The following is a 12,500-nucleotide window of genomic DNA, read 5'->3' as shown; positions in this document are numbered from 1 at the left end:
TCTTTATAAGCAGGATGCGTTTTACCAAAACAAAGATTAACAGAAAGTATATAGACTTAAGTATAAACTCGCATTATGAAAAGCACGGGGATATAGCCTCTTTATAAGCAGGATGTGTCTTACCAAAACAGATATTAACAGAAAGCATATAGACTAAAGTATAAAATTGCATTATGAAAAACACCGTTATAAAGCTTCTTTATAAGCAGGATGTGTCTTACTAAAATAGAGATTAAAAGAAAGTTTATAGACTAAAGTATAAAATTGCTTTATGAAAAACACCGTTATAAAGCTTCTTTATAAGCAGGATGTGTTTCACTAAAACAGATTAAAAGAAAGTTTATAGACTAAAGCATAACATCGCATTATGAAAAACACGGTTATGTAGCTTCTTTATAAGCAGAATGTGTTTTACCGAAACAGAGAATAACAGAAAGTATATAGACTAAAGTATAACACTGCATTATGAAAAACACGATTATTTAGCTCCTTTACAAGCAGAACGTGTTTTACAGAACCAGATAGATAACAAAAAAAGTATTTACACCGAAGTATAACATCGCATTACGAAAAACAAGTGTATCTAGCTCTTGTACAAGAAGTTTGTTCCATCGCTTTCATCTTCGGAAGCATAATTCTTTTCCTGAACGCCAAAGACAAGTCCCGATCTGTACAAATAATCGCTTGGCGGAGCAAGAATTCGCTTTGCTTAGGCAAATATTTGAGCCCGTTTATTTGTTCCCAGTCCTTTTATCAGGCTATCGTCACCTTGACTTCCCTTTGTTTATCGTTACACGCAGGTAGCTGAATGCATGACAGTGTATGTAACAGAGAGAGAGAGAGAACAGAGAGAGAGAGAGAGAGAGAGAGAGAGAGACTTAATAACTGGCTTAGTATTATATGGATTTAATATCATAAAGTCAAAGTGATCAATCCATAAAGAGAGAGAGAGAGAGAGAGAGAGAGAGAGAAGAAGATATTAACTAACTGATTTGATTTTATAAAGGATTTGATATCACAAAATCAAAATGACTTGTAAAGCGAAAGAGAGAGAGAGAGAGAGAGAGAGAGAGAGAGAAGAGAGAGAGAGAGAGAGAGGAGAGAGAAATATTAACTGACTTTACTTTGTAAAGGACTTAATATCATTAAATCAAAATCAAAATGACCCATAAGAGAGAGAGAGAGTTCAAAATCATAAGAATCACGTCTAAAACGATCAGACGAGCCATTCCGGAAATGTAACCTGTACTTGGTAATGCTCTACGTGCTTGGAATCCGATAATCCGGAACCAAGACAATTTGTAAATGATTTTAAAAACTTGTGGAAATATAAAGAACAGAACAAAAAGTTGAGAAAAATGCGAAGCCTGAAGATTTCATGTATAGGTAAATTTCCTTTGGTCCAAATGTAACTTGTAATTAATCTGTTTGTGGCACTAAGAGTTATAGTTTTTAGTATAATATACAGAATACTGGTAATGATATTTTCACACACGCACACATACATACACAATCACACGATGAACACATAAACACAATCACACGATGGACACACACATAAACACAATCACACGATGGACACACACACAATCACATGATGGACACACACAATCACACGATGGACACACACACACACAGTCATACGATGGACACACACAATCACACGATGGACACATAGTCACATGATGGACACACACAATCACACGATGGACACACACAGTCACATGATGGACACACACAATCACACGATGGACACATACACAATCACTAGGTGGTACGTCCTCTTTATTTAAAGAAAAAAAAAACATTTCAAATACACCAAAGAGAAATGCATCTTATAACATAAATGTTAATGACATATAACCGTCTATGTTTTGTGTAATGGACACAAACAGCATTTGCATATTGCAAAATTAATTCCACTAAATTAATATCGAAATTACCTAGAGGCTTTCACCTTAATGTAACGGACGGAGACGTCAGTATTGCATCCGGGTCTTATTCAGTAACATCTAAATATCATGTACATTACTTGCAGTGGCATCGAGCTGCCCTTTGCCCGAATCGCCAAGGGCACAAGTCGCGAGACCGACTCCATGACAGAGCTATCTTGTTCCAAGTCCAAGACCAAGGTCGAGGCCAGAAGAATCTAGCCTGGAAACTGGTCTCGTAGCCTCTGTCGCTAGTATGTATGTATGGATGGATGTATGTGTGTATTTATGCATATATATATATAAATCGCTCATTTGCCAGAAGAGTGACACAACTCAAAAAATGTGTTTTTTGAGTTATTGATACTAGCAGATAGCCCGTTCTTTGTTTAATATTGTGGTGAAAACGTCTTATTTGTATTTGTAATACGAACCGCTATAGGGCATGACATGTCACTGTTACACTATAGAGAGCATATGGAGTTTTAAATTTTAGAATGCTTCTCCTGGAAAAGAGCGATTTTTGAGTTGTGTCACTCTTCTGGCAAAGAAGTACATACATACGAGTACATACATACTAGCGACAGAGGTTACGAGACCAGTTTCCAGACTAGATTCTTCAGGTCTCGACCTTGGTCTTGGACTTGGAACAAGGTGGTTCTCGTTTTGTATATATTTGTAAAATATATTTGCATTGGCACCATTGTGGATTCCTTCACCAGTATTATTATTATTATTATTATTATTATTATTATTATTATTATTATTATTATTATTATTATATGTGTGTATGTATGTATTTTTGTGATTTGATATTAAAAATACTAAGACATCTCATATCGTCAAAGATATCTTTCAAGAATACAGGAGAATCTGATGATTATAACGAGATACCAATATTTTTGGCCGCTAAATAACTTTTATATCTCAATTTTCCTGGGGGAAAAAAACATATTTGGTATTCATCACTTTTCTCGGCAAACTTGCTCTTTAATAATTTGATCCCACTCTAAAAGCACTCTAATTCCGGGCAGTTTTGTAATTTGGCAGAATACGCCGTTACCGCCCGCCCACACGGGCGGCATGCCGGCGTAGAGACGCATACCTGTAATTGCAAATGGGTAGAGATTAAACTGGATATTTCGACTGGGATCCACTTTCATGTAAGGGCTTTTAGGGTCAATGCCGAAAGTTTCGAATTATCGCGCACGCACAGAGAGCTGATATAAGCCGGGTTTACATTTCATTTTCGAAATGATTACCTTTGCCAATTCGTATTGAATGTCGGCGTTGCGCAGGAAATGTACGATGTTATTCCCGGCCATATTGATATCCGAATGATATGCCTTTCAATTAAGTTGGCAGCTAATTGATTAAATGGGTTATCTATTATAGGGTATTAGCTTTCTATATGAGTTAGGTGGTATTAATAAGCATTATAGAGACGGGCTTCTAAAGAGGGGGTTGCAGGTCGATACACCCATGCAGAATTACCTGTGTTGAGTTTCCCCATTTAAAGTCACACACAGATTATATATTATATATATATATATATATATAATATATATATATATATATAATATATATATATATATATATATATATATATATATATATATTATGAGTATTCACTGTTTGACCTCTCTTCCTTGCCTCTTAATCGGATAATAAAATTTTCACCTTTATTAAAGTAGAGGAAGGCAATGTAGTAAAAATAACAAGGGGTAAAAAAAACGGATAAAAGCAGGGGGGTAAAAAAAGGAAGTAAAAATAACAGGAGGTAAAAAAACAGTAGGTAAAAATAGCAGTGGGTAAAAAAATAGGTGGTAAAAATAACAGGGGATAAAGACACAGGGGGTAAAAAAGTAGGTAACAATAACAGAGGGTAAATATAATAGGTGGTAAAAAAATTGTGAAAAAACAGGGGTAAAAAAAAGCTGGTGAAAATAAAAGGGGGTAAAAAATGGTAAAAATAACAGGGGGTAAAAAACAGGGAGTAATAAAATAGGGGGTAAAAATAACAGGGGACAAAAAAGGGGCTAAAAAGGGGTAAAAATAACAGGGGGTAAAAAATGGGGTAAAAATAGCAGGGCGTAAAAAAGGAGGTAAAAATAACAGGGATAAAAAAACAAGGGCTAAAAAACAGTGAGTAAATATAACAAGGGGTAAGAAAACGGGGGTAAAAAAAAGTGGGTAAAAAACAGGGGGTAAAAAACAGGGATTGAAAATAACAGGGGGTAAAAAACAGGTGGTAAGCAAACAGTGGGTAAAAGTAACAGGGGGTAAAAAACCATAAAGTAAAAAAGGATGAAAAAACAGGGTATAAAAAACGGGGTAAAAATAACAGGGGGTAAAAAGGGGGTAAAAATAGCAGGGGTAAAATATCAGGGGTTAAACAAAGGGGGTAAAAATAACAGGGGGCAAATAAAACGGGGTAAAAATAACAGGGGTAAAAATAACAAGGGGTAAAAAAAAGGGGTAAACAAACAGGTGGTAAAAATAATAGAGCAAAATAACAGGGGGTAAAAAAAACAGAGGGCAGAAATAACGGGGGGTAAAAAATGGGTAAAAAGCAGGGGTAAAAATACAGGGTGCTAAAAAAACATGGGATAAAAATTACCGGGCGTAAAAAAAAGGGTGGTAAAAATAACAAGTGGTAAAAAAATGTGGTAAAAAACGGGGTAAAAATAACAGGGAGTAAAAAAGGGGGTATAAAAATTGGGTAAAACAACTTGGAGTAAAAAACAGGAAATAAAAAACTTGGGGTGAAAATAACAAGGGGGTAAAAAAAACATGGGGTAAAAATAACAGGGGGGAAAAATAACAAGGGATAAAAAACAGGGGGTAAAAATAACAGAGGGTAAAAAAAGTGGTAAAAAAACAGGGGGGTAAATAAAACAGGGGGTAAAAATAACAGGGTTAAAAAAGGGAGTAAAAATAACAGGGGGTAAAAAAAGTGGGTAAAAATAACAGGGTTAAAACAATGGGGGTAAAAATAACAGGGGGAAAAAACAGGGAGTAAAAAAATAACAGCGGTAAAAATAACAAGGGGTAATAAATAATGGAGTAAAAATAACAGGGGGTAAAAATAACAGAGTAAAAATAACAGCGGGTAAAAATTACGTGGGGTAAAAAATAACAGGGGGTAAAGATATCAGGGGGGTATAAAATAACAGTGGTTAGAAAATAACAGAGGGTAAAAATATCAAGGTGTAAAAAGTAACAGGGAGTAAAAAGAAAAGGTAAAAAAGGGGGTAAAAATAATAATGGGTAAAAATAACAGGTGGTAAAAAAGGGGGTAAAAAATAACTGGGGGTAAAAATAACAGGGAGTAATAACCAGGAGGTAAAAATTAATACGGGGTAAAAACTGGATAAAACAAAGGGGTAAAAATAACAGGACGTTAAAAATAACAGAGGTTAAAAAACACATGGGGTAGAAAAAGGGGAGAAAAAACAGGGGGTAAAAAAAAGGGTGAAAAAAGGTGGTAAAAACAGGGAGTAAAAAATAACAGGGGGTGAAAATAACTTGGGGTAAAGCAAAGGGAGGGTAAAAAACAGGGGGTGAAAATAACAGGAGGTAAAAAAACAGGGGGTGAAAATAACAGGAGGTAAAAATAACAGGGTGTAAAAAAGCTGGTAAAAATTAACAGGGGGTAAAAAAGGGAGTAAGAAATAACAGGGAGTAAAAATAACAGGTGGTAAAAATAACAGGGGACAAAAAAACAGGGGTAAAAATTAATAGGGATAAAAAAACAGGGGTTAAAAAGGGTGTTAAAAATAACAGGGGTTAAAAATAACAGGGCGTAAAAAATAACAATGGGTAATAATAACAGGGGTAAAAATTAAAATGGGGCAAAAAACAGGGAGTAAAAAATAACAGGGGTAAAAAAGTGATGTAAAGCAACATGGGGTTAAAAAAACAGGGGTAAAGAAAAGGGCAAAACAGGGGGTAAAAATTAACAGGGTGTACTAAAAAAAATGGGTAAGAAAACAGGTGGTAAAAAAACAAGGGGTAAAAAAATAGGGGGTGAAAAGCAACAGGGAATAAAAAAAATGTAAAAATACTGGGGGGAAAAATTAACAGGGTAAAAAAAATCATATACTCTACAATAGAAAAGAAACGTATAAATACAAGGAACCACCTGGAAGGAGCGGCCGGCATAAAAAGGCCAAGGTCACGGGCAGGGGCCACACAGAGGATAATAACAGGAACAAGGACTTTAATCCACTCCCCCACCTCACACAGATATAAATACAGCTGGACTACGTGTCGGGTGAGTCCACAGATACTTGACAATGAGGGCTGTCAGTCCTGGGAAGCTTGTAAGTTTTTTGAATTAATAAATCAACTAGATACCATCCAGTTTCGATGAGAGTCCTGTTGTTAGTAATTATATATATATATATATATATATATATATATATATATATATATATATATATATATATATATGTGTGTGTGTGTGTGTGTGTGTGTGTGTGTGTGTGTGTATAATATGTATATGTACATATATGTACACAGCTTTATATATAACTGGTTTCTAAAACCATCCAGCGCTTGTACATAACTGGTTTAACCACTATGGCGATAAAATCAAGCCATCCAACGATTTTTACTATGGCGATCATCAAGCCTAATAACGATTGAAAAAAAAAATGTTACGCACATCAAAAGACAACAATAACGTTACGAACAAGTGTAAAAAAAAAGAGCTTAACATGGTAAATAAACACAAACACAAAATACAAGAACTAAATACACAAAGACTCCTTTATCTCTCGTTGTTACTGAGAGAACTTGTCTGGTAAAGTGAAGAGACCCTAATTCAGCCAGTTCTCTGGTAGATGTTCGCCTGGAGAGAACGGGAGGAGTCGTAACATATAATGTGATTATTATTATAAATCACCGATAAACTCAAGAAGAAAAATTTTCAAAATATTAACAGGATCATCATCACCAGCGCGTCGAACTCCACAAAGAAACTGCTGCATTACTCACCTGTACCTTGCATTCACATTCTCGTTTCCTGGATATCTTTCCAATACCTATTTCGCACACCTGTCACTCACTTTCTAGATTTCCCTTACATCTTTCCTACCAGTATTTCTAAGGTAATTTCTTTTCGCCAACCTATCATTCTGCAGTTTTCTACATGAACGGAGCATCGTCTCAAAATACTCCGAGCCCCTCTTTTCACGTATGTGTATACAATTTTACCCATTCCATGTTCTTCAATGTTTCAATGTTTCTTACCTTTCGGATCTTATATCACATAAAAATCCCCTTGGGAGAGGATATACTTTCCAACTGGTGAATAAACCTCATTCTCCTCAAGACGATAGCCACAGATCAATGCATTTACTGAGGATTGCTACCACGGTGGCAGTAAGTCGTTCACTGTGATAATTTCTTCTCTAGGAGGAGGTAATGGTTTGGATTATTGTGTGTGTGTGTGTGTCGGGGACGGTCGTGTTGGAGGTCTCTCTCTCTCGTTTTCTACCCAAAAAGAGGGGCTTTTCGCTCTTGGTGATTATACCTCTTATAGAAGGCAATGTATTAATAGTGTCTCTACGTAATACACGGCTCGTGAGCCGGTTAGTGTTGTGTAATTGCAGATATATTAGTCTACGTTCTGCCCCAATCAGTTCCTTCGGAATTTTTCAAGTTTCAACTTCTCGAAGCCTATTGGCCCTGGGAAATGGGTAACAGAGTGCTGTGTATGTGTTAGTGTTTGGCCCTCCCTTTACCACAAAAATGTCATCTGACCAACCTTCCAACCATCGTGCCAGTGACCCTGGCACCTAACGATACCTGTGCCCCGCACAAGTTCTGTACTCGCGAACAATTGTCTTTACTTTATCCAATACCATTCGAACCGTGCAGATGTTGAATCAACTATACAATCTGTCAGTGCAGCCTTCTCCGACGGTGAAATTAACTCTGCATATACAAAATGCAAAGACTCCGATCAGATACCATTCTCAGGAGCGACCCATGAAAGCCTATCCTCTCACAAGAAAGTATCATATATCACTATGGCTAAGGACCTGCTAGTTGGAAATCGCCGATGACCATTACAACCACCTCCAAAGGCCTGCTGATCTGAGCCTCCCTTCAGTGTGTGTACCATACAACAGAAAATGCCTTTCTAAAAGCAAATCCCTCTCAGAAAAAAATTGAGGGCACAAGACAAATTTTCGTAGATCTTGACGTGATCAAATAGGATTACAGGAATCACTCGACAGTCTTAAAACTGTGGAAACAAATAACAAACTTTCACGGATCTGGGATGCGATCAAAGTGCAGGAATCATTAGACAATCGCACAGCAAGCCACCAGACTCCTTTGAATGAGGCATATTATTTCCTCCTGCCCAACAACACGAGAGAAGTGAGGATGCGACGCAAAGAAGTTGAGATGGCCATACCCTCCCATGAGGAACTGCCCTCCCCCTTGGATGCAGCCCCATACCACCTGTAGACCCATCGGAGAGGACCGACGAACCCCCAACCTCCCCTCCCTCCCCAGTGCCTCGTGAGTCTTCCGATTCTATCTCTCCCCCCAATCCCCCGTCGTGGGTGAAGATGTGATTGATCATAAGGGGACTGGGGGCTGGCAGACACAAACAAGTAGAAAAAAGAAAAGAACATCTGGGTGTCCGCTGCGAACCGAAGCTTCAGCATTCGTGAATCACCTTGCCCAGAAACCTGAGGAGTGTCACATTGTGATTCTGGTGCAGCTCATCGGTGAAGCAGACGCATACAGTAGAGAGAGTCAGAAGTTTCACGGGCTCCGGGACCCCTCATCTCCACGAACTCCATGCAAAATTAAAACATAAACTGGCCTACAGGATTACTTGTCTATTTCACCACCTCGATGTTCTTAAAGGCAGAATTTCTGGTCCTAACATAAAAGACTCAAAATACAACCAAATCTGGGACCAAACCTCCCCAGGAACTCACTGACACCCCAAGAGGGCTCAGGGCAGCCTTCTGCCACAAGTTCCAGCCATCCTCCCAAGCCGAGTGATGCCCACCCTCATTGGGCAATCCCCATCCACCAAATGATCAACTCATTCATGTCCCATCTTCATAAGCTGCCATGGATACACTAAATATAATCTCTTGGAATATTTTTGGCCTCAAGCAGAACATTCTCCTTAAACATGTTCTGCCAAAAACTTCAAAGGCATCATTGCATTGCAAGAAACACTCTGGCCTCATGACTTTGCCATCACAATTCAGTGCATAAAGACTTCAAGCTTTCTCAACCTCATCGATACAAGTTACAGATCACATCATGACGGTCACCTGAAAGTGGCCTTTCTTCCTGTGGCACAAATCGCTGGACAATATGGTGAATGTTGACCTATAGGAGTGATAGATTGCTGGGGCTTCAAGTGACAGTAAGGGGACTCTAAGATCCTAATAATTAATGTTGAAGTATGACCTGGGAAAAGAACGATAATTTGGATCAGTACTGCATGATCCTAGGTGATTACACAGACTTATTCGACTCTACTGATCATATTTGTATAATTAGGGACCTTAATTCTCACCCACAAAACAGTTTATAATGTACTTCTTACTTACTCACTTCTTTGTCAAAATCACGCTCTCAATTAGCGATGTAATGCTCCTCCCTCTCCTCTTATACCTACAGCTGGACCACTACACCCAACGTCCCCATTCAGCTTCCCAACTTGTTGTGACCTGCAACATTCGCTACTATCTTGCAATGAGCTAGATCATGGTCCCCTTACAGGTGTCATTCTACCCCCATTCCTCTACCGTGAACCTCTAACTGATCACCCACCTGCTGTTAACTGGGATTTTAAAAACCAACAGAAAACCAGATCCTTCAGGGAAACCACGGAAACAGGCTGCGGTCAATAGCCCAACCGGCAGACACCTTACTGTGCACTAACCGAAAATGTAGAAACGAAAATCACAGGAGAGATCTGAAAGAATTCCATTCGAATATAATTTCCGTTACCACGCCCCGGTAGGGATACCTTTAGACCCGTCAAAGGCAACTCTCATAATGTACCTGGATGGAATGAATTGGTTAAAAAGATCTTTACACACATTCACGAGAAATGTTTTTACTGTGGAAACTTAAATGGTAGCGGAGGGGAAGGACACTGCACTGCTAATGAGGCAGGCGAGAGCGGCAGTTCAAACTTGCCCTAAAGCACTGCAGACTGAATGAAAAGCAACTAAGAGCTGATGCAATGTCAGGAAATTAGAATCTGGCGATTACCCCCATCTTTGGAAGGACATTCAATCCCTAAATCCCAAACCTAAAAAGCAATCACAAAGTAGGAGAAGCCGTCGGTGACGAGGCTATGCAAGAATGTGGGGCGACTGCTTCAGCACTATCCTGAATTGCATAAATGATCAAGAAGTCCCTCAGGGATGTAAATAACCTCCTTACTGATAATATTCAGTTTCACTGTACCAGTCCATAAACAACCCCACTTTTCGCCCGGCTGTGATGGTGCGTGCATGAATGCCCATCATCCGAATTTCTCGCCTGTTCCCTACTCTTAGTTCATAATACCATTAATAAAACAAGCTAAAAAGGATGCCCTTTGACCCTGGCAATTATCGCTTCGATAGTTACTACAATTGCGTCGAAGATACTTGAGTCCATTCTTCTAGTGAGACTTCTCCCCTTTCTATATACTACTGACAACCAGTTCGGCTTTAAGCAAACCCTCAACTGGACACCTGCATCACCCTGAAAGAATTGCTGAACTATTACCTATCATCAGCCCTCCTGTTTTTCCTATGTTTTGTAGATGTGAGAAAAAGCATTTGACAGAGTAAAACTACCTGAAGCTCTTCCTGAAGCTGCACAAACGGGCGCACCTCTATATTTAATTGGCATTTTTATGTTTGTTGGTTCTCCACACAGCAATTCTGTGTCAAAAATGGGGTAATGTACTGTCGTACACCTTTCGGCTCCCTAAACGGGCGGCAAGGAGGCATTCTCTCTCCATACCTGTTTAACACGTACACAGATGCCCTGAATGCCAAACTGAACTCACTCCCAATCGGATGCACTATCAACGAAACAACAATAAACAACCTCTACGCTGATGATATGGTTCTGATCTCCTATCGGTGCAAGATCCCAGCGACTCATCGACACCTGCCGCCAGTATGCAGATGAATTTTATATCTATAAAACAAAACCATGACCAGTGTATGTCGCTGCTCCGAGATCGCTTTTAAGCATATTACAGAACCACTAATTTTCCTCGAAAATCATCGTCTAAAATTCGTGCCAAATTTCGTATTTGGGACACATTATCACGGACGACGCAAGATACGGCAGGCATAGAACAGAGGCGTCGTAAACTATGTGCAACTGGCAACATGATTGCAAGGAGGTTTGCCTTCTGTCACCGAAACGAAACTGCTGCTCTTCCGCTCATTACTGCTACAGTAGTATGGGCGTTCCTTTTGGACGAACTATACCGAGATATTCATGAGGACTTATCATTGTTGTTCACAATGACATTCTGAGACGCCTCACAAACACTCCTCGCTGTCCACTCAGCCACGTAGATTGTTCATAGAAAACCGCCTGGATAATTTGAAAATCATTGTGAGGCGAACAATGTCCAGTCTGATCACCCGACTGAGAAACAGCAGCAATTCTCTCATGCAAAAACATCCTGAGCAGTGAGGCAAGAAGATCTAAATTGTGGGAAAGATGGAATAATGAGGCGTTTGTTCCTTAAATGCCTTATTCTCTGTTTTTGCAATTATGAAGTGTCATCTCCAGAATCTGTCATTATTATTATTATTATTATTATTATTATTATTATTATTATTATTATTATTATTATTATTATTATTAAATTTTCGTTCCTTGCTGTTTTTGGTATTCTTACTTCCTGTTATTACTGTGTTTAATGTCATTGTAGAGCTTGCAATTTTTCAATATTCGTATTTAGCCCTCTGACCTGACCTCTGTAACCACCTAAGGACCCCAGATGGAAATTAATCGTCTGCAATCTGTATTTTTTATTGTTATCATTTTTTAAATTTTTTCTATTATTCCCCATATAATTATCATTACCATTATTATGAATTCTATTTTTCTACTTCTTCAGCAACTGTGTGGATACTGCCGATTATGTGTATTGTATTTGTATTTTCCATGTATATGGCCCTGAGCTGCAATAAAGACTATTATTATTATTATTATTATTATTATTATTATTATTATTATTATTATTATTATTATTATTATTATTAATACAGAGAAGTGTCTAGTGATGGTATGTAAACCCCTTGATTGAAGGAAACTCCTCAAAATACAGAGATGACTCTTCTCATCAAGTTAATTACAACCACGTTGTCGTTCTCCTGCGTTTCTAGGGTGGGAAACTAATAGAATTCTTGCACCCTGTGTACTATGACAGTTATAAAATAGATCTTATAGATATTAAAGATTTGACTGTAATGCAGAAGAGTAGAAAAGTGTGTGATAGTTAATTTGCTTGATACAAGAAAGCTGAAAGTTTTCAGATTTGACGCGACAAGGGTGAAT

This window comes from Macrobrachium rosenbergii, chromosome 59 (genome assembly GCF_040412425.1).
Source record: "Macrobrachium rosenbergii isolate ZJJX-2024 chromosome 59, ASM4041242v1, whole genome shotgun sequence".
Classification (NCBI taxonomy): Eukaryota; Metazoa; Arthropoda; class Malacostraca; order Decapoda; family Palaemonidae; genus Macrobrachium; species Macrobrachium rosenbergii.
This window is presented reverse-complemented; position numbering follows the sequence as displayed.